Source organism: Amblyomma maculatum, chromosome 7, assembly GCF_055883805.1.
Source record: "Amblyomma maculatum isolate TAMU_Amacu chromosome 7, ASM5588380v1, whole genome shotgun sequence".
Taxonomy (NCBI): Eukaryota; Metazoa; Arthropoda; class Arachnida; order Ixodida; family Ixodidae; genus Amblyomma; species Amblyomma maculatum.
Window position 1 is genome coordinate 89,072,496 of NC_139350.1, and position 24,291 is coordinate 89,096,786.

The following is a 24,291-nucleotide window of genomic DNA, read 5'->3' on the forward strand; positions in this document are numbered from 1 at the left end:
TGAAAGAGTTCATAACCTCGAGTTAAAAGTACGTTGTCGAGAAACACAGAGAAGTTATCGAATGACGTCTGATAGCGCATTCAATCCTCCGAAACAAAGCCGCGCAACGGCACAAAACGACATTCATGCTCGTCAGCTGTGTTTCGATGCCCAAAGGGCGAAGCGCGAACCATGATTTGCTTGACCAGATTTGGAACAAATACAAAGAAAGAAAGAAAGAAAGAAAGAAAGAAAGAAAGAAAGAAAGAAAGAAAGAAAGAAAGAAAGAAAGAAAGAAAGAAAGAAAGAAAGAAAGAAAGAAAGAAAGAGATGTGCCTTTGGTTTCTGCCGACTTACGCTTTCATTTTGTCATTGTCAACCATCATAAATAAATCTCAAAGCGAACCCTATCCAGAGAGCGTCGTTTCCAAGCGGCTCCTGCGCAGGCGGCCCCGCAGCTCAGAAGAATATCCGCGCCGTCTTGTTCGCAGTTACTACGGGTCAAACGTTTCCATGGGCCATTTCTAAATGCACGAACCAATCAGATGCGGACGGTGTTTTGAAGCAGGTACGTCAACACCGAAGGTCGGACGAGTCGGTGTACGTTCATGATGAATATCATACATATATATTCCTTCGTGTTTCTTTTGCGCTATATTTTTTCCATCATCTGTAGTGTAGGGTCTGTAGTGTCGGGGTGCAGGCATTTACTCCGTTCGAATATAGCTACAAGTTTGGTTATTCACCAAACAGTTCCCTAATCCGAATTTTCTCGGGCCATTTTTCGCTAAAGTCCTTCGAAACAAATAAGGGCATATATTCACTATGAGTGTTCGTTTTTGCGGAGGGTATGAAATGTTCGCTTTTTTGCTGATTGCTTTATTTCTGTAAACGATAAAGAAGTGGGGGGGTCACTATAATAGCTTCATGCAATACGTTATCTCTTTTTAATGCGAGATCATTAGTAAACCCATACCAAAACCAATTGTCCGTTGGTGTCGGCGGTTAGAGGACTCGCAGGCTTTGAAGATAGCAAGATGTTAGTTAGCAGGCCACATGACCAAGCACTTAATGGTCGAAGGTGCGAGTTCATAACGTAAGATTGCCATAGCACAATTAATCATTCAGAAACGCGCATTAATGTTTCTGTCATTTCTGTCATATAAGACTACAGTTTGCGAGGGTACCGTCCAGTCGCACGCAGGCGACATGCTTCCAAAATTGGTGTCTTGCCTCTGAGGTAAGCAAAAGAGCGGCGACTAAAAATGATATTCCCTCCGTTGGTCTCCTGCGAGGGCTTAATAATTAAGTGCACTCATTGAAACCTACATGTGGCTACCTTGTCCCGCGTTAGTCCTCACTGGTCAAACTTCGTCTCCGGAAGCAGTTTATTTTTTTATTTAATTCTACATCTTCTAAACATGCTCACGCAGAACAAACTGCACGAAAATTATTATTTCTCGTAGGCCTGAGGGCAGAATGCTGACGCATAAGTGCAGTTCGATGCAACTTGAAGGGGTATGTTGAGAAAGTTTATCGCCATAAAATTTCGCACGTGAAAAGAAAAAAAAAAGTTATTAGTGCATACGCAGGCTTGTCTGCAATTTGAGATATAAACGCTTGAAGAAACAAAGAAAAGATCAGGGGAAACTATAAGATAGAGACGAGGACGAAACGGAAGCAGCAGTCAGTCGGAGAGGCTCGGCCCAAAGAAACGGAATGAGAGCATATTCTGCGTTTGCCGATTCTTCTCTAATGGCGCAAAAAGGGCGCGGTTTCTGGAAAAGGGCGTGGGTGTGGCAGGTCCTGGTGTCCGCGTGGCCGGCCGGACTATATATATATATATATATATATATATATATATATATATATATATATATATATATATATATATATATATATATATATATATATATATATATATATATATATATATATATATATATATATATACACTCGTGCGTTTTAAGCATGTGCTCAGAGAATTTGCTACCCCAACAATAATATGATAGCTGCAAAGGAAGGGGGGGTTCACTCCATCGACGCAGCCGCCGTTTCTTTTTCTTCTTGTTTTGTCGAAACAAATATTGGCCTCATTTTTACAGTGACTCCCAGATGCCGTCATCTGCCGCTGGTCATTCATTCCATCTTTCCCAGAGCTATATGAAAACACGAGGCTCACCGCTGACTGGTGCACGTTCGAAGTGCATCTCAACGCAAAACAAATTGTTTTGACTCGAATTGTTCTGTGGCGAGTTCTGCTGCAGCGAACCTCTCTGCACCTTTTTGCACCCCTCCTACAGATTACGTCGTCAGTGCATCTCGTTTGTTCTTCGGGCATCCCTCGCGCGGCGCTCCCCACGTCCCTTTTACGCCCGGGTTGGGTGTGCTGCTTCGACTGCCCGTGTCACCAGCGCTGTTGTGTTTCCAGGACAGCGCGTTTTGTTGTGACCTGCCCGCCGGTGCTACCTACGGTGCCCAACTGCGGTGGTTGTTAAAGGCCAAAGCTCGATCGATGATTCCGTACAGCCGCCACGCACCGGCACCTGCTCACTTGTAGTAAGCATGCGACGCCTAGTAAAAAGAGAAAGCCCTGAACAAGCCGGCTGGTTGTCGGACGCTGCGTTGTTTGCTTCACCGGGATGGTTATTGAAAAAGGAGACAACGCCCATGGATGGAAACGAATGAATTGGACATTCCCATTTGTACGCGCGCGCGTTACTTAAAAAGAGAGGCGGCTCGCGTGTGCGCGAGGCAGATGCTTTCCTGGAGTGTGCCCGGAGTGAGCAGTCGGGACGCGGCAGAGAGAGAGAGAGATCGTAGGGAGAGGGATTCGCGCCGGCCGCTCTAATCCGCGGGGACGAAATAAACAGCGGGGAGATTTATTGTGCAGCGCGTTGCGCGACGACGTCTGTGTCGCCGTTGCGTCGATGTGCGCTGTTTTTATAATGAACGGCCGGCGGCGTGGCTTCGTCCCGCGCTGCTGCGGCGGAGGGAGGAGCTCTGGCGAGGGGTCTTGTATATATACCTAGCTGCGGTCTATTAAAACCATGCGGATGGCACGCACGCCTGCGCTACCGCTTTGGGGAAAGTGGTAAAACGGGCACGCCTTAGTTTTAGGAGCTCTCTGCATGCGTGCGTGCGTGTGTGTGCGTGTGTAGCGTCTGCTTCGAAGCAGAAAAAAACCCAGAAAGGGGATGCAAGAGGAGGGGAAATATCAAATTTGGAAGCCCATTTAAACACCTCTTTAGGGTGCTGAGCTTAGAGAACGTATACAATGAACCGCAATTATCTACGTGACATCCATGAGCGTTTATGGGACCCCTGGGGACTGTCTCTGTATGTATGTGCTTCAACTTCTCAACAGAGCTTCTGATGACACTTCTGCGCATTTATTTTTACTTTTTTGGGTGTTTACATGCTTGCTTACTGGTGAGCCAGGGCCCACGAGTAGAACATTCATAAGCGAGCATAACAGCAGAGGTTTCCAGTGTGTGAGCGCTAATAAATGTAAGGATGTTGCCAACGTACGTTTCGGCTCGAGGATACTGTTATCATTCATCATTAATTTTGTGCACTGGACATGCACGACATGGCCGCTTATCCTTGGGATGCGTATCAAGGCTTACGCCTGACATGAGTGCTAGCCGGCGTATGTGTGCATTATGTATTGGCCACCTTCTATAGTTAGCTCTGATCGTATTCAACATCGACTCCCATCCACCTTATCCCTCTTTCTTTTCTCATCCCTTTCCTTTCTCTGGTGTGGGGTAGCAGACCAGCGGCACGCTCTTCTGGTCGGACCCGCACCTCCACTGATCCAACATGGCGGCGTTGCAGATGACTACTTCAACGACCAGCGAAGGTAAACCGCTCTTGTTTCAAAATACTTAAAAAAATTGTTTTTTTTTTTTTTTGCTTGCAGCGTCTCAGTGTTAAATGAGCAGTCTCTTATTGTGAGGTTGTAAAGCAGTCACCAGCATAGAAGGAAAAAAACCATTGGCTGACGCTTGAACACTGCCTGCGTGACAACGGAGCGGTTGTTATCAACCGATGCTTTTGAGAGAATGTCAAAGCAGCGACATAGAAGATGAAGACTCTCGCAGTGCGGGTGAATGTCACAACCAGCATATCATGTAATCAGGACTCTGCGGTTCACTTTTAGTGATGCTTTATCCCAGAAGGTAAGCGATAAAATGTTTTGCCAGTGGAGCTTTAAACAAAAATGCATCGCCTTTCGTCGTCTTTTCGTACCCATAAATTTTATTAACCGCTATCACCATTCACCACCACCATCATCATCAACTTGCTGCCCATGCGGGGCAAATACTGTGGAGTCGCTTTTGGCCCATCAGATTAACCCTGTCCAATGGCAGCTACGTCCCACTTGTCCCCGCAAAGTTCCCAATCTCACCATCTCACCCGGCCACCTGACTTTCTGCCACCCTCTGCTACACTTGCCTTCCCTTGGAGACCACTCTGTCACCTTCGGGGAGCGTCGGTTATCCTCCCTTCGCATTGCCTGACATGCCCGGTTCCTTCTCTTGCTGATAGCGTGTTGAACGCCATTAATTACCGTTTGTTAGACGATCCACTCAAGTCGCTTCCTGTTTTTAAACGTTATTGTATCATATTCCTTTCCATAGAGTCGCTGCGTTGTCCTCCGCATTTCTGCCTCATAGGTGACTACCGGCGATATACTATTATACACTTTACTCTTCAGGAATACTGGTAAACGGCCATTAAGGATCTGAGAATACTTCCCAAATACGCGACATCAATTTCTTATCTTCCTTATTTCTTATTTCATGCTCCTGGTTCCTACCTGCTGTTGCTACCTGTCCTAAGCAGACGTATTCCTTTATCAGTTTCAGCGTCTCTCTACTTTTCGTAAACTGCTTTTCTTTTTCTTTTTTCCAAGGATGTTGAGAGTTACTTTAGTTTTCGGCACGTCAATATTTAGATCCACTGTTCCGCTGCTCCTTTCTTGGAATTGAAATCATTGATCATATATTGCAATTCATCAGCGAAGTTACTTAGCAAAGCAATGTCATCAGCGAATCGTAGGTTACTAAGGCATCCACCATTAACTCTTATCATCAGCCTTTTCTCATCCAGGTGTTGTACTTGGCCGCAGGGACCGATATGAATGCACCACTCATTGATCGTGGTGTCTACACTAAATACCAGTATATATTTCTAATAGCGGGCGCAGGCGGAAACGCAGAACAATGAGGTCCCCTTTCTCTAATCAATGTGTTGTCTCAGTTCTGTCCTCTATCTATTGGCGTTTCTTCACTCCTTGAGGTTAGGTTTGTTTTCCCGGGGAACAGTTATAACCACCACAATTCTTCCCAGCCATGCATCAGACCACTGCAATACCTAAATAACCAACGTAAACATAATGTTGACAGACTTTTGCGAGAATTAGACACCTCGAAGACTATTGGCCCTGGTCAGATGCAATCCTATATTTTGAAGAAACATTCAAGCATAGTGGCCCAAAAGCTCTGCATCGAATTTAAACTTTCCTTTGAATATTTCACAACACTGGAGGATCGTAGTTGTTAATTCAACCTTTAAATCAGGAGACAAGAAACTAGTTCAACATTACAGTCGTATATTCCTATCGTCAGCTTGCTGCATGACTTTTTGAACCTATATCATACAGTCTGTTATTTAAATGTCTTGAAGCCATCAATTTATTTACTGCTTCACGAGCTGGCTTCCGCAGCAGTCACTAGTTGTATTCCGACACTCAGTAGCTGGCCTAATATGAATAAAGCAGTAGATTGAGTTTTTGACACCGCCTCACCACTTACTCAGCATTAAGCTAATATATTTAAATATGCATTATAGACTAAAATTGAAGGCGTCATTGTTTACATGATTGCAGGCAGGCGATCACTCATTGCTTTGACTTCAAGGGCGCTGCAGGTCAGTGTTCTGGAGTCACTATTATCCCTGACTTATTAACACTCTCGATGATGTACAGTATCCCATTAAACTATCTGCAGATGACTGCATTTTACACAGAAAATACACCATCAGATGATGGTGTATTTATCCTTCAGTGATCCTTCAGTGTGGCCTAGGTAAATTATTCCTGTCGAATAATGCACTGACATAAAATCAATAACCAGAGGCTTGCCAGGATTCAAGAGCTACAGAGTTTCTTTGATACCAACTTATAAATGGATTGCATGCATCCGTGTAGACAGTATTTAAGGCCAGTAGGATGTTTTATTTTCTAGTATAGACTTCAGAGAGCGTCTCTCATAGTCTGAGTCGCTTTGGGACGTTAAACGCCATAAACCTAACCTAACTTCAGAGACGCGCCTAGAGATGCTAAGGAAACACTTTCATCTTTTTTTTTCTTTTTTGCACGCCAGATTTGCCCTTTATTCCGCCCGCATTATTAGAGACCTGCCTCAAAATCGTCAAATATAAACATTGGAAACTACAAAATCAGGCTGTGTGCTTTACCTCGACAAATTGTAATCCTTTCCGTAGCATCAACGAGTAAAAGCCATGCTTGTTTGATAAACATTAACCCCGAGAAGAAGAAAAACAATGAAGGCATAAATTCTAAAACAATGAAGGCATAAATACAAGAGACCCGAACGACCATATGTGACCCCACTGACCAGATTTGCCGACCAAAGACCCCCCCGACCCAAGACACCGCTACACTTCAAGACATATTCCTCTGCCTAAGCCATGCGGTGAGTGCCTTGACCTAATTCCGCCATCGAGTCGTGGAAACGTGTGGCCCGACAATGTCCTGGGCCAAGGTTCATCGGGAATCATCGTGCCGGCAAGCCGTTCTATTCTTCCTTCTTCCGCTTCTTCTCCAAGCATCCAGACATGCCCATCATCATCCCATGGAATCATTAACATCGGTAAACCTCCTCGTCTACGATCGGGACGATCGCTCGGTGGCCCCGAGTCATGTTAGGGACGAAGAAGGAAAAGGAGGAAGAAGAGGGCGGTGGCCGGGAGGAGCGCTTGCGCTAGGCCGGTCAACAATTCACTAAACGTCATCGCACGGCCATCGCACATCTTCTCTCTGTTCCCTGTTATCTTGTTTTCATCAGCGTTCCGCCCCGTATCAATATATATATATATATATGAAGGGGAAATGAGGGTGCTCTTTATAATACATGAAGGAAAGAAGCCAACAGTCGGCGAGGCCAAGGAAAGCGTCGGGGATTGTACTTTATGCGTATTTTTTTAATGTTTACTTGGATAATCACAGAAATTAGTAATGTAATCTGTTTACGGGAAAGATAATTAGACACAAAGTAGAAGAAAAAACAACGTGCCGATGGTGGGGACCGAACCCACGACCTCCGAATCTGTGATTATCCAAGTAAAATTAAAAAAAAAAAATGAGACATAAAACATAATCCCCAATGCTTTCCTTGGCCTCGCCGACTGTTGGCTTCTTTCCTTCATGTATTATAACGAGCACCCTCATTTCCCCTTCATTGATCTGCTTGTAGCTTACGGGGGTCTCGGTTCTGGCAGTCTTGAAGCCATAGGTAGCGTGAGAGGGTTGTAGCACAGCTTTCGCCCTCGCTCTTGATCTCGTTCTACGTGACGCTGGCGGTAACAAAGGACGTTCCACGTCCGCCGCTATGGCTGAGGGTGGCGCTGGTGAACACTCTCAAGGTTCGTATACAGACAACATAAATACCCAAGCAAGTAGCAGGGGGCACAGCGGCCGATGTAGCTCAGTTGGAAGAGCGCCGGACGCGATAGTCGGAGCGGAGGTCGTGGATTCGGTTCCCACCATCAGCACGTTGTTTTTTTCTTCTACTTTGTGTCTAATTATCTTTCCCCTAAACAGATTACATTACTAACTTCTGTGAATATCCAAGTAAACATTAAAAAAATATGCATAAAGTACAATCCCCAACGCTTTCCTTGGCCTCGCCGACTGTTGGCTTCTTTCCTTCACATATATATATATATATATATATATATATATATATATATATATATATATATATATATATATATATATATATATATATATATATATATATATATATATATATATATATATATATATATATATATATATATATATATATATATATATATCCACACATTCGTCACTCAATGCTTGACAAAAAGAAATAGATCGCTCTGCACTTCAGTTTCAAAACGCGTACAGCAGTCATTTTTAACACTGCATGGTCGCTTTTGCAATATCCTACATCATTGTTTTCAGCTGGCTTATGTCGGTGAATCGAATGACAAGCAAACTGAGTGATTTTTTTCGCAAAGGTTGACCGATAAAGGTTGCACGTGCTGCCCGCAAAACAATGTCTCCGAGACAGCGGCAGATGCTTCATATATCGTTAAGCATGTGAATGTCGTAACTAGTTTGCCTCTGCTGTCCACAGTCCCAGTAACAAAAGCGTACTCTCGCAGAAAAACGGAACACACGCGGATTCGAGACGGCCACCATTGTGCTGCGTCCCCCCACCGACGATGGTGCACAAAGAAGCTTCGCCATAATTACAGTCCGCGCGCAAAAATCAGAGCTCAGTAAAATTAAGTGTCACACTAAGGGCTTCAGACGACTCGTTAAAGTCGTCGCAAGTCTGGAAGCGAGCCGGGCACAGGGTCTTGAAGAGAGCTTGTATGCGAGACACAATGCGCGTTGGTCGCATAGCCTTCGTCGGGAAAAGACGAAAATTTGATATTTCGTTTTCTGAAATATGCTCACTACTGCGACAAGTATTTAAGTCACTTCGGTTTACGAAACGACCCCACCGCGCTTCTGTCAGTTGGCGGTGGCAGCCGTACTTTTTCTGCTCTTTTTATTTTAGGTATACGGATACTGCTTCGGTTGATTGTGAGCGGGTGAGATCTTAAGCGATACAAGTTCTACTCTTAATTTTGAAGCATCTGCGGAATTTTTAAGGCGCAGCTGGAAACATACTGGTGGGCTTGTTCGCATCTTCTAACGCGTAAAAAAAAAATATCGCTTTCAAATTTTGTCCCGCCATCTCACCGGGGGCTCATAGCCTGAGCCGCTTTGGGACGTTAAACTTAACTTGGGAGGTTAAACTCCATAAACCAAACCAAACCAAGCTAACCCTCTCATCGGGTAATTGGCATTACTGTGGAAAACAATTCGAGTGCGTTCTTGACAGTTAAGAGCAAAGCTACACTGTTGCGATAGGAAGGGAGAGGAGGGAGGGGGGGGGGGGGGCTGATATACGCTGACGGAGAGAGATTTCAAGGTTTCAACCTTTGATAACGTTTTGTGGGTCTGCTACGAGTTTACGTAGGTTTAGACAACAGGGATATGTTTTTGTGACCTAAATAACTGTAAAGCAAGCATCGGCACTTCGCATATACTGTGCACAGTATATGAACAAAGAAAAGGGACGAAACGATAATGATCACGTATGAGAGCAACCACACTGAATTCTAACCTCCCACTATTATTAAATAAAACGGGCGCTGTTTATTCCAGGCAGGAAGGTCCTCCAATTAATTCAATAACCACAACGCAACGAAAGTGTGAATGCTCTGAGTTGAGTGAACGAAAGATGATGGAGCCCATCACAATGGAGCAGCGGTGCACATTCACCCCCTGCACTTACACACCAGGGCAAGCTAATGAAAGCAGTTTGTCGAGGACCGCACACATCTCGCCGCTGTCACACTAGCGCGCACACACACTGCAAAACAAGAAAACAAAAACAAAAGAAACCGAAAAAGGATCGGGAAGCTCGCCTCCGTCCTGTCCCAGAAAACAGCGGCCATCACGTGATCTTAACTTTTGCAGAACCCGCTGCTGGCGCGACGGGATAGCGACGGAGCTTCTTGCTGGGTACACCGAAGGAGTTGACGCTATTGCTGAAATTTCCATAAATAAAGCGCCTCACTCATTGATTTCCTACCTGCGCGAAAACCCCGCGGAGCGATCTCCAGGCAAAAGCTCTCGTGCCTCTGAACTGAGGAGCATGACCAGGGACGGATAAACGGGGCTCGATGAGACTCGTGTTCACCATTAAAACCCTCGGCGGTTGCGCTCAGTGGCGGCGCTAAAGGGCCCCTCTCTATTCATTAGAGGAAAGGACGCAATCACGACCGAAACGCGGCGAGAACAGCGCCGTCGTCGCGTTTAAAGCAAGGAGACGCGGTACTGCGGTCACGCCATTCATTATTACCACGTAGGCGCGTGTTGCAGACCGCTTATAAATAGAAAACGCGCCGAGAGAGAAATGGCCGCGGCGGATGGATGCCCCATCCTTGTGGCTGCTCAACCGCCGCTGCCGCCGCTAGCCGTGTACGCACGTAATAGACTTTCGTGCCGTGGTGAATCTCTCCCGCTCTGGGCCTCCCTTAAGCATGGAGCAACGAAGGCTAATTGAGACGGGCTTTCAGCCGCCGCTCGCTATGAGCGTAGCGCCGGAAGAAACACACGCACGTGACCAAGACCGCGTGCGTGCGTGTGTGAGTGTGTATATGGCGCGCTGAACAAAACACGCACGCGCGCTCGTGCGCTCAGCGCTGGCTGCGCGTAGACAGCGCGGTCATATATCTTCGGACCGTTTTCCCGCCGCGGGACTCTGAGCGAGGGAGTCCCGGGAGCGGAACGGAGAAGAAAATTGAGTTTTGGCTTCGGAAAGCGAACTCCGTGCGCGCAGGACCGGGGTGCGTGCGACGAGCTCGGCGCTGCGTGATTGCTTTCTGCCGTGCGGTCTGGTTAGCGGTTAAGTAAGCGCAGCACCCGAGAGCCTCGCGGCCGCCTTGTGGCTGGCTGATCGCCCCACAGTGCTGCTCTGTGTCGTATGTGTCGTCCGTGTCGCGCTTGATCCGCAGCTAGAGGCTTCCGATCGGTTTCTTAGCAAATCTTTCTTCTGGCGGAAACGAGCGTTTCGCGATTAAGCAAAACGTTTTCCACCCGACTCGTGCTCAAAGCCGCGAGAAGTTAGGAGAGTAAACATGATTAAGACTGACTAAACGCAGTAGCAGCAGCCTATATTATGACTGGGAGAATACAACAGAGTGTAAATTGATTTTCACATTCACGGAATGCATAACTAAGTACATTATTAATGAAAAGGACTGCCCGAGCTCTTTTCGGCCTCAGCGTTTGTTGGATTGTGCGTGTTTCTGTACTGGACCTTTATGCATGTGTTGATGTATATCTGTACTTGTGTTTTGGGAGAATTTCTCACCTGGGTGTCTTAGTGTTGAACTGCGCGTCGCGTTCTGGTTTCTAGAAGGAGAGCATTAGCTCTAAAATGCGAGCTCTTCCTTCGGACCCCCTCTGAGTTTACTTTCCCTTTGCACGGCCGGTCTCGAGGGAGAGCGCGCTTCAGTGCGCGCGCTCTCCCTCGAGACCGGCCGTGCCCTTTGTTACTGGAGACGGGAGAAGTGCTCCTTTTGCCTCGCCTCGGACCCTCATTAGCGCGGTCTCCCGCTGTCCCGTCGCCCGAGTGGTAGCGACCGGAGGCCATAAAATCCGCGAGAAGGGTCAGGCTTTCGTCGCGCGGCACTGCGATGTGTATGTAGCGCATATCTGGTGCGCTTTGCGAAGGTTTTGTAGAGAAGTTGCAGTGATTGTGTTTTTATTTTGACTTGTGGAAAGGAGCATGCTCTCGGCTCATCTCAGGAGCGCAGGATTGCGCTCTAGTTTCTTTTGCTGAAGCTACTCCTTGCGATAGGGCGCTCGCGCTGGCCGGGCACTGGGAGTAGCGGCTGCTTTGGAGCTGGGGCAAGAGGCGCCAGCTCGACTGCGGGGACGCGGAGTCCCTTGTTGCTCTGCTTTAGCGGTCGGTGCGGCCGATCGCAGCCAGTTGCCATTCGTTTCTGATTGTTGCTCCCTTGCAGAAGCAAATCCGGCTTGGCTCTTGTATCACCTTTGTACATAGTCAGTATAAAGTTCTCTGGTTCATTAAGAAGCTGCTCCACGAAGTGTCATTTGTCTCGGACGGATCCACCAGTGGGAAGCTTGAGAATCCCTTACTAGGACTTTACACAATGCACTGTACATCCGGGGTGGAACGTTTCTGTTTCAAGTATCTGAGAATAAGGCGGATTTTTTTTAGGCGTTAATTTCAAACGAAACTTTTGGCTTTTTTTAGGCGAACATCGTTTTAAGGATATGAAACTGCTGAATTTATTAAATGATTTATTGTGGCAATAATTAGTGCTCAAATATCATTTAGAGTTATCTCGACGCCTTTTTTTTTTTCATCAGTAAGAGTCTATGAGATAGTAATAAACAGGGAAATGGTATTACTTGGAGCTGTGATTTTAGAGGTATCGATATCGCCATTAAAAAGTAACGCACCTTAAACGAGATAGCCAGCACAAAAAACCGGAAGCGGTAGTTTGTATCTAAGAAATTTATGTTGACACTTAATAGAGAGTTTTAGAATAGGGGGCCCCAAGCTTTGGGGCCCCCAAGGACCTTGGGGCATCGAAATGCGCATGCGCAGAACGTAAGGCGCGCTTGGAGTTTTAAGTTAACGCTAGGGGCGGCCCCTATTTTTCGGAAATAGCGTTCGCCCCAAGCCGCCGTTGGGTCGCTTGGGTTACGGCAACATGGCGGCGACCGGCCAAGCGGCAGCCGCTCGCCTCGGCACACATTCGTCGCCACCGCTCGATGATGTCACTCGTTCATGGAAAACGAAAGGCCAACGAAGCTTATGCTATGACTCATGATGCCCGCACAACCAAATTTTAGCGATAAAACGCACTATATTTTTAGATTGCTTCCGGATTTACCGAGCTGCTAGGCTTAGCGAGTTCGCCTCCTTTGGTTGCCATGGGGACCAGACGGCGGAAAGCGCGGAAGGTTCAAATGAGGTTTCCCGGTCTCGGCCTGGATTGACAATTGGCCGATTTCGTCTTGTCTGACAAAAACGGTTTATATAACCGGTTGTCTTAAGAAAGTTTTTGCACAATAATAGTACTTTTTATTGAATACGATAGCGTTATTGTCTTTCACTGTTTCACAAGTTTTCTTACAGCCATCTACAAACTGCACCCATATATATATGATTCCACCAGCACGCATATCTCACCGCACTCTCCACCATCTCCAGATCAGCCGTCCACGTGCACGAACCGTCACCTTCGCAAACTCATTTTTTTCACGCGCCGCTGCGGACTGGAATGGCCTTCCCGAAGAGATTGCAACAACAACCTGTCCAATAATCTTCGCACAAAAAGCCTACAGCTATTTATCATCATAGCACATGACTTTGTACCATGTCATCCAAAATTTGTATCCACCCCTTATGTAATGCCCCTCCAAAGGGGTCTTTAAGGAAATAAAAATGAAATGAAATGAAATGAAAATGCTTTTCCTTGGCTACCGTCGTGGCGCTGCAATCGACGAACGCAAGCCCGGCTCCGCTGCGTCGGGAAAACTCTTGCCGCTCGGCTAGCACGTTGCGCTGCCGCGCGCTATTTCCTTGGGGATCCCAAGGTCTTGGGTCCCCCTATTCTAAAACTCCCTAATCGCTCGGATCCGTGCTGGGTGGAGCGACAGTGCGCGGTCTAAGTGTTGGGAGCAGCGAAGGAGCTGCCGCTCATGAGCCTGAGTAGTCAGCCCCTGGCACGTTTTGGCGACGACCATGCACGGCTTTGTATCAGTGCGCTGCACACAGTTCTTAAGCCTACTTTATCGACTAACTATTCCGATTAGGTGAAGATAGCTAGCAAATAGTGCGTGGCTATCTGGCGGTGAGGAGCTGGTGCTTGGCTGCTGCACCTAGCCTCAAATCGCAGAACAATGCTGTTTGTTCTAATAACAAACTTAAAATGATGCATATGGGTTCCCTGCTAAATTGATTTTCAGCTCTGCCTGAGTGTGACTCGTATTTTTTTTTCTGCCAAGACTACTGATGTTTTTCTGCTGAAACCAAAATTTCTATTCTTTTATTCTAATGTAAAATTCTATTCTTTTGGGTTCGGAACCGGAAAGTCCAGCCCCTGAGTGTAATATGAAACTCCGCTCTACAACACACACACACACACACACACACACACACACACACACACACACACACACACACACACACACACACACACACACACACACACACACACACACACACACACACACACACACACACACACACACACACACACACACACACACACACACACACACACACACACACACACACACACACACACACACACACACACACACACACACACACACACACACACACACACACACACACACACACACACACACACACACACACACACACACACACACACACACACACACACGCACACACACACACACACACACACACACACACACACACACACACACACACACACACACACACACACACACACACACACACACACACACACACACACACACACACACACACACACACACACACACACACACACACACACACACACACACACACACACACACACACCCCGCCGGGGTGGCGCAGTGGTTACGGCACTCGACTACTGTTCCCAAGGACGCGGGATCGAATCCCGGCCTCGGCGGCCGCTTTTCGATGGAGGCGAAAAGCAAGGTGCCCGTGTGCTGCGCGATGTCAGTGCACGTTAAAGAACCCCAGGTGGTCGAAATTTCCGGAGTCCTCCACTACGGCGTCTCTCATAGCCTGAGTTGCTTTGGGACGTTAAACCCCACAAACCAAACCAACCAAACACACACACACACACACACACACACACACACACACACACACACACACACACACACACACACACACACACACACACACACACACACACACACACACACACACACACACACACACACACACACACACACACACACACACACACACACACACACACACACACACACATAGTGTTCTGCAAATTTATCGGAACCGTCTTGGAAAATTCTCCCGCCTCAACCGGTGGGATAATGTTCCCATGGTTCCGATAAAGTTGCAGAACACTGTGAGTGTGTATATATATATATATATATATATATATATATATATATATATATATATATATATATATATATATATATATATATATATATATACGTTTTTGAACCTCAGCAAACCTTGACTCGCCATGGACAACTCTACTTCTTGCTTGCAATAGAGAATATAATCTGCATATTGCAGGCAAAAAGTTTCAGCGTAAAAATTGAGGAGCATCATGCCAGAATAAAGGGCTGAAAATTGACTTTTGGGCAGCGCGCTGCTCCTGAATCAAAGTTCACGATTTTTTAATAAAACACATATTGCATCAAACCGCTTTCTTTATATTGTTTTTTTTTTTAGTAAACGTTGCGTAAACTTATTTGATAAAAAATAATTTATGAGAAATGTTTAGTATGTATGCAACCGGGCTCCAAACTTGCAACTTTTTGAAATGGCAAAAACGGCGTTTTCCACCTCCAGTGATATACGATTTTTTCCGAAAAATTTGAGGCATATCTTGCAAAACTAAGGTTCATCCCTTTGTTTCGAGACATTTGCCCACCACATATAAAAATTCCATTGATAACAAAAAATGGTCATGCTAACACCCGAAAATCAACAACAGCACTTTCTTCAATTTCGTCCTTACGTCTCAACTAATTAAAGCCACAGAAGGCTTTCGTTTATATAGGTATAGTGTATATAAAACCTTCCGTGGCTTTAGTTGAGACGTAAGGACGAAATTGAAGAGAGCTGTTGTTGATTTCCGGGTATTCTATAGAATACCAATATTAGCAGCATTGGTGTGTGTGATAGCAAGATTTCGACCTAGTTACAGAAGAAAACAGTATAGAAATACCTTTAGGACTGAGGGTATAGGTAATGCTATATACAGTGACTGGCTTGGCGTGTGTAATAAAATTAACTAGGCTTGGAAAGTTTGTTCCCAGGAGTCGGCTCAACTGTGAAGACAGCTATGAATGAATACATAACAGGGGAAAATGAAGGTTCGGAAAGATTGTAAAAGTGAGTCTTAAGGGCACCTCGACAGGGCATGGAAAGCAAAATTCAATAGGCTCTCTATAGCTCTACGCGCGGAAACGAATGCCTCTCGCAGGGAAAATGATGGACACTTGTATCAATGCTATAAGTATTTGATAGATCAAGTACACCGTAAGCAAAAAAAAAAGCAACTTTTTGTTTTCGTGTGCCTAATTACTTACTCGTTATCACGACACCAAGAAGCAATATTACCGAGATAACGGTTCAATGTCCAAGTTAGTGTATAAAAAATTTATCCGAGACGAAAACAGTTTCACTGCCCGCGTGTAAAAGGCAGTATGCAGAGGTAAGACCTTAAGGAGATCAGTAACATCGAGAAGAAATAACAAACGACCAAAATTAAAACCTTCACCGATATTTACAAATGTAAGTTTTGTTCTTCACTTCACTTGCGGTTTGCTAAAGAACTCTGTATATGTTGCTGCGCTGGCCCATTTCTTTCACAGCAGTCGAGTTTGAAATCTCGGAATACCTCTGCATGCTTTCGTGAAATACGTATATTCAGGGCCCAAACAGGTTTTAGTAAACATTTAAGTCTTACGCTGGGAACTCAATAAGCGCGAAGATAGTTGAACCACTTATTTTCGACATGCTTCCGACTTGCCATGGAAATCTTCTTTTCGGCTGAAGAAACCCTCAACGCTATACCATAAAATAGTGAAGAAAAAAAAAACGACCAGCAGATATGATTATATATGTACAAATGAGAAAAATCCCTAAAAGCGCTAGCTAAGAAGTTCTTCCTAAAACATATGACTAGCCGTCGGCCATCGTCTGCTAGTACCAGAACCAGAACGGGTATTTTGGCTTCGCAGTAACTTTTACGGGCATTCTCTACAAAAGCATTTATATCACAGCTAACGTTCTGCCTGTAATTATGATAGGCCTGTCATTTTTTGCCTAATAAAAGTCTTATACTACTACTATCACAGCAGTTTTTCTTCTCAAGTGTTTTTTGCATGATGCATATCCGTCTACTTCCAGTATCTATTTGGATTGCTTATGTGTATAGGCGTAAGTGCCTTCGCGCTGAACACGGCCGCTAGCACAGCAATGGAAGGCCGTTATAGCACCACTCGCGCATCGTGAAGGGACCGCGGTTGCGGCGCTCGAAGGAAAGGGTTGCAAGGTCGCCGAGATCTTAGCAATATTCAGTAGTAGATGTCGGTATTAGTGTGCAGAACGGTTAATTTTCAAGCGTGGGGGTATATGGATTCAATGCGCAAAAATTTGCTAAGTGTTAGCGCTATGCTGCGTAACGCTAACGTATACCGAAAGCTCCAGAGCGGTCCGAGGGCCCATCGTCGCCCTGCTCCCCCCTCCCTTGATTCTCCCAGAAATAAATAAAGTTCCTACCTATCTACCTATCGCCATGGGGCGGGCTGTCTTCTGGCCAAGACTTATAATCGAGTCGAAAACCTGCAGACTTGATGGTGCACCATAAGCCACCACAACGACCGTAATTGGTGCACTCACTCGCTTGGTGCCGGTAATATGACTACCTGAGCTCACCGGTCATGAGACCGGGAGTAGATGGCATATAGATCGCGGAATCTACCGTAGTTCTACTCCGCAGCAACCGCGACAATACGTGGTATATAAAGGTTCTCGCTGTAAAGAGGCATTTTCAGCGCGCTGACGAGGCTGTCACGCGCATAGCCGGCGTAACCCACATTTAGAGAGCTTGATCGACGCACTTCACCGCACAAAAATCAAATCCGCGTAGAGACAAAGCTCGCGCAGTAGCAGTCACATGTATGAAATATGGGCACGAGCACATTACCCGAAAACCATAGGATGCTTTTTAATTTTTATTACGTGATGCATTCTTTTATAGCGCTGCACAAAAGGGGACTCACTGAAAGCACTGTCGATAAGGCTGTACAGTGGCGATCCCCGCAACTACGCTAGTTAATGAGATCTGCAAACGTGCCGGTCAGAAATATGGCGATATGCGCAATTCATTTAATTTGACTGTGTTGCAAGCCCATAGACAATAAGATTTAAGGTTAAATCGCACAGAACAAAGTAAACAGGGGTTGAGGTAGAGCCTATATAAGACCACTGTAGCCAGCGTTTCGAGAGCTGGGTTTGCCTTTGTCTAGGCGAAGTAAGCAAATTTTCCGGAAATACTTGAGGGCTCTCTAACGTGCTCACTAGCACAGGTTCACTGCCGAATACGCACCCAGCAAGATGGAACCGATCAGAAAAGGAGCAGCGTACGGTGCAGAGATACAATTTCTCCCGTATCCAGCGCACGCGATTTATCCTTGGAAGTGGGAGGAACAAGCAACCAACTTGTCGCTTTTATGACCTTTCAAAAGCCATTAGACAACCCAAAGAAAAATTATTCAACTTCCACTTGACTTTAGAATTACTTTATGAGCCACGGCATAATGCATGGAGGGATCGCTTCTCTCGTACGCGCCTCTTCTCATTTTGAGGTGCTAATGTGAACGGGGCACCCATATCGGACTTTGCCGATCAGGCCATAGCGAAGTGAGCGTATTTTACAGGCGCTACAAACGATGCGACGTTTGCGCGTTCCGTGTACATGGACCATGCACAGATCGGAAGAGGCGGGCGTTTTCCGAATACTGGAGCAGTAAAAACGATAGCATTCTGGAAAGAAATGTTTGTGCCGCACGGCGCAGAGAAATGCATCTGCTTAGGGCAGGTGGAAACTGCAGATGCGGACTACGAGGATGAGAACCACAGTTTGCCAGTGTTCCTAAACGGAAGAGTATTTATAATAGCACGAAGAGAGCCGAACTTAGTAATCAAACAAGGGGGCAAATAAGAGTGGGTTAACGCTAGTCAGTATCTTATTCGAGATTAATGGGCATAGCGAGGACATACATCGTGAAGGCTAGGTAACGGATGCTTCCCTAAGATAGCAAAGCGGGCACCAAGCATAGGCAAGCACGAGAGGAAGTGTCAGAGGACCCGGTGGGCGGATAATATTGGAAATTTGCGGGTTACGGTTGTTGCAGCTGGTACCGCAGACGGTTAATTTGGAAAGATATGGCTCGACTGATGATGACGGAAAAGAGGCGTGGCTATACGTGGCACTGATCTTGAGACCCACCAAGCGTCTCGACGAACCACCAGAAGGATGGGGATCTTTAACGGGCGCATTACTCTGGCTCGCGCGAGCGAGCAAGCCGCTTGCGCAACAAGGAGGAAGATGAGGAGGAAAGGCAGGGAGGTTAACCAGTAAAAGCAACCGGATTGCTACCCTGCACTGGGGAAGGGGATGAGTGGATATAAAAGTTGTGAGAGAGGGTTAGTTGAAGTTAGTACAGTCACATAACAGGCACGTCACATCACATCACGTTACAGTCATGTCATAGCAAACTCACAGTCTTTCGATTAGGCCTGTGCTTCTCATAAAGCGGAGCAGGGCTTGGGAGGCCTTCGCCGCAGACGATCGCCGTGGCCAGGGACCTAAAATCTTAGTTTCACTCAATGGGCGTCCATCTAGATGCTCCAGCGAACGGCAGAGACTGTATATCCTCACTGTATATCGGGCACTCACAAAGAATGTGGCCTATAGACTCGTCGCATCTATGGTTTGTACATGCAGGGCTGTTTGCCATGCCTATCATAAAAGAATACGAGTTTGTGAATGCTACACCAACCCACAGGCGGCACAGCAAAGTTTCTTCGCGTCGGGATAGGCCAGGTGGAAGGCGGAGCTTCAGTTCAGCGCAACAAGGGTTTCTATACGACCGACTGGGTCGATTTCCTTTGATTAGAACCATTCATGTATAGTATCGGAAGCAGAGACCTCTGACTACCGAAAGTGACGCATAGCATACATTTTTGGATGGTGCGCTTGAATGTGAAGATATATAAGACATTCAAGTGCGCGCTTTCCATTTTTGATGAAGCTTCTATGAATTAGAGAAAGGTAAAAAAAATTAGAAATGAATGGAATGCTTGCTTTTCCTGCCTCCGAGTTGGTCATAATCAATTGCAACGAGTCTGCAGATACAATCACCTGGCGTTTTCTTTATTTTGTACCCTCGACCAAGCAAAGCAAAAATGAATGGGCAATAAGAAAAGACATATTTGAGCTCTGATATATAGAGGGGCGGCAGTGGCAACGGCAATGGACACAGAGAGCGAAGCAGAAAACGCACGGAAATATGAAGAAGTCATTGTTACGCAATGCAGGTGACCGGATTGCCCTAATGGTAATTAAATAGAAAAGAATGAAACGGCGCTAAACGCTGCTGCGAAAGAGGAAAGAAGGCTTGATTCATTAGATTTAGTGCAAATGGGTTTGAAAACACATTCACTGCATGAATGAACACCGACCTTATGGCTGTGACATTTGCCTGGCATAGTTTACCAGGGGAAAACGAAGATTGCATTACGTGATGTGTCGTGACTCTCTAGTAAGAAGGACTAGTGTGGCAGGTTTGATTTTATATCTGGAAGCAGGATTCGATCTGCGTCCTTGGTGTCAGCAGCCGATCGAATGTCATATGCACTAAATGAAGGAAACCGACGCAGTCGCCAAATTTAACGTCTTTTGACTATAGTAAATGCAGGCCTAGAAATGCGGCGCACTAAGCCAGTTAGTTGTTCGAGACGCGTTTTCTTCGATAGCCACCCAGCTAGAGCGACGTTTATTTAGTTGGTTAGTTCGGTCATGCCGCGCTGTCTAGAAATTGAAGGCTTCTCCGACAGGCTGCGCAATTACGCCGAGCGATCTGGCTCTTCGTGAAACAACTTCCCTGAGAGCGATCAAAGTGGCTATCTCTGACGGCGAGACGATACCATGTTATAGGGCCATGACAAATGATACGCGTCTACCTGGTGGCGGCCAGCGCGTCAGGCACGTCACTCGCGTCCTTTCTAGATGGAGGGTTTTTTGGCGCTCTGCGTTTCCCCCCGATCGGTTGGCCCGTGTAACGAGCCACGCCGTTTTGCTTTTATTTTCCCCGTGCTTCATCTTCTTTCGCGCGCCGTGACATCTCTGCTCTCTCGTTCCAATTGGCGCTGTAGAACTTTCCGCCGCGCTCTGTGTACGGGCCACTCGGGTCCTGCGTACGGGCTTATTATATAGTAAACACGGAGCAGCTCCGAAATGAGTCAGTGCTCGGGAAACTAATTACGATAATGCTCGTCTCCCCGACCCCTAATCACGCGGTGGCTGATATAGAAATCACGCCCGTTTCTTGCGGGCCGAGGGAAGCGCAATAATGATAATGATGGGAAGAGCGCCGAACGAGAGAGCAGCGGTCATGTGCAGCTCGCGCCTTTCCTGATTGACAGCTAGCCGCGCATACGCGCACGCCAAACGCCTAGGGACGGAAAGAAGGAAATGATCATGCGGGATAAAGAAGTAAGGGCGGGTCCTGTCCGTCAGGTCGGTCGGGGTCGCAACGAGGGAGGGGGGGTCGTCACACGTGTCAGAGCACAGCATCGCTATCATTTCGTCTCATTGCATGCGGTTTTGGTCTTGTGAGTTCTTGCGCAGCATTCGCTTCCTGCTTTAGGGTTGTTAATATTTGAGATATTATCGACTAGCAGCGCTGTAAATTATAGACGAGGTGGTTCGCTCTTTATTCGGTGCTTATCAACGCTGCGAGAGGCGCGCGCTTTCAAGTACTAGGTCTTCATTCAAAGCGAAATACACATTTCTATGGAAGCCATCATTTGGCAATAACAATATTAATGGTGTACACGTTAACAACTACGTAGTTCTCCTCTTTTAAACGAATCTGAGAGCTAAGAAGCGCTCACTCCCTCTTCCAGCGTGTTTTCTGGGGATGAGTGCACACGCTTCCTGGAACCGGTTTGTTTCGTGTTATAACATACAGTGGTGCAGTATAAAAACAAAAAGGCAGCTGCAGTTAATAGTTTTTGGTGCGGGTCAATATATGATTGCAGTAAGGATCGCTTCCACAAGTAGTTTTTGTCACCCATTCATCATAAACTTCCGCTAGCGAAAATATAGATTGTTGCTGAACAATGTATGACATCTACACTCATTGTAAGCCGACTGAAACTCCACAGAACACATTGTTCTACTTAGTCAGAGTGCGGCATGCTGTTTGCTTCCTCTGCTATAACGAGATGGGGAGGCGTTATTTTTCTCTGAGTACCTGTACCTTCAGTTCCTTCTTTGTAAGGTTACCGGGTTTCAACTTTAAATTTGCGCCGTATGCATTTGCACGAAGAATGATCATGGCCACCTTAGCCGCTAGCTGGAATCGACTGAAACTTGACCAATTGATCTTTTTTTTTCTAGCCTTGCAGCAAATGAAGAAAAGCCTCACGGAGAAGAATCGGATATAGCGTATTCTCATGAGAAGCACCAGGAGGACGGAACTGGCGAGTTGGTTTGAATTCCACAAACCATACCTTTACAGCGCAGACACAGAGAAAGAAGAGGAGAGACAACACGACGATGCACGTACCTGTATTAAAGGTTGCACATAGAAAAGAGCCCAAAAAGTAGCAATAAACTTCTGGCGGACAAAAAATTGGCATGTTAGTTTGTATTCAACTTGGCTATTCTTTTACAGCGCAAAAGAATCAGACAAACAAGAGACGAGGCAACACGGCGCTGTTGTCTAACCTAAGCACAGTGCCGTTTTGTCTCGCCTCTTCGTCTATGTCGTTGGCACTCTAAAAGAATAATCATGGAACACAGTTTAGAAATAGGCGATTATATAATTATGTCCACCGCTTTGCGAAGCCATAAGTTATTACGACTACCTGTAACGAAATTTTGTACTCGGTCTACAGGTTCTGCGCAGTTTTTGCAACCTAACTGCATCATTTCCAGCATGATTCTTGCGTTCTGGCTGCTTAGAAAAGTGTTTGTTTTAACTCCATTTAGGTCGTTCCGGAACTCTCCTTCGTGCAGGAGTGTATTGCTTATTGAATATGAAGCTGAAATGCGCTTATTTTTTACGCCCCGCCATATATACATAGTCGAATAAAATGTGAACAAGAAACTGAAACACGAACAGGAAAGTATTAACCGCTGGAGAGGGAATGCAGGAGGGGATCGTTCACGCTGTCGAAGAGCGGTGTAGTCTCACCTCCGAAGTTCATAATCGACTGCGCTAGCCGCCAAACTTCCTCTACTAAAACCCCGGCATTTTGCTGCTCGCGCTTCATTTGAGCCATATAGCACACATTCATGACACATCCTCAGCTCGCATCGGTGGTTCCATAGAGGACAGATGATCGAATCCAAGATATATAGTATAGCAGCTTGAGCACTATTTCCTTTCTCCTCGTACCCCCGCTCTAGCGCATATCGACCGATAAGAGTTTAATAGTATTTATTTTAATTTTTTTGTAAAACATTTTACCAGCTCTGCCAACGTATAGTGGTTCATTGTGGTGGGTGTAACACATAGACTATGGGGGGCATCGCAGTGAAGGCCTCTGGGCTAATTCAGGCCACCTGTGTTCTTCAACGTGTGCTGATTTGGCACAACACGGGGATTTCCTCATTTCGTCTGTATCAGAGCGCAGCCGCGTCGTCCACGACTCCATTCTGGCACCTTGGAATTAGCAGTCAAATGCCGAGCCTGCTGAGCCACCGCGGCACTGCACAGACTAATGAACAACCTACGAGGGCACAAGAAGGACTAGCTGCGCAACCTGCTGTATCACGGTCGTCGCTGCTAAAAGGAGTGTGTGCGCACTAAGTAGGGTATGCGTATGCGTGGAATTCACGGTCACAATGCATCGACCAAGTTGCACGCACTCTTTTCCTTCTCTAGTGGTGACACTCCTGGTACGCGGAGCGCCCGCCATCGTCGCGGAGCCTTCTACGTATGTGATCACCGCCCGATCAACAGATTGGAGTTAAATGGTTCCGAAGTGATGAGTAGGACGACGGTATGCGTAACAGATGCCCTGTGGTACCCCCCCCCCCCCCCTCCCCCCCTTCACCACCCCGCCTCCATTCCTGCCAAGGTCCCTGCATAATCCAGGAGCAGCCACCGCCACCATATATAGTAACCGGAGCGCCATTTTCTATTACGCCACAAGAAGCCGCCCTGCGTGTGGCGCATTTATCCGACTTCCGTATCAAAATTATTACGCAACCATTCGTTGCACAGCTTATCGGGTGATGCCACATTATTTCGTGTTGTACATATCGTACATCTCCGAGCCAAGTTTCATGATCGCTTGAGGCAGGGATTCCAACCGACGGCATTACCACGTGCATCGAATTGTATGCCTTCCGTGACATACAATATGGTTACTCTTCAAGAAAGAAAAGGTGCAGTGTCCGTCTCATTTCTCGATGAACACCTAAACCGCACCTTGAGGGAAGCGACGG

At 46.4% G+C, this 24,291-nt stretch overlaps 1 long non-coding RNA gene across 2 annotated transcripts; it reads left to right on the forward strand.

Moving 5' to 3' along the window:
• Window positions 1-401: 401 nt before the first annotated feature.
• Window positions 402-22,456, forward strand: LOC146183917 (uncharacterized). Of its 2 annotated transcripts, none has more exons than XR_014708518.1 (3): window positions 402-547; window positions 3,757-3,844; window positions 22,234-22,456. It is a non-coding gene; the product is annotated as an uncharacterized LOC146183917 (long non-coding RNA). The 2 variants fall into 2 exon arrangements; XR_014708519.1 differs by lacking the exon at window positions 22,234-22,456 and adding an exon at window positions 6,493-6,696.
• The last annotated feature ends 1,835 nt before the right edge of the window (window positions 22,457-24,291 follow it).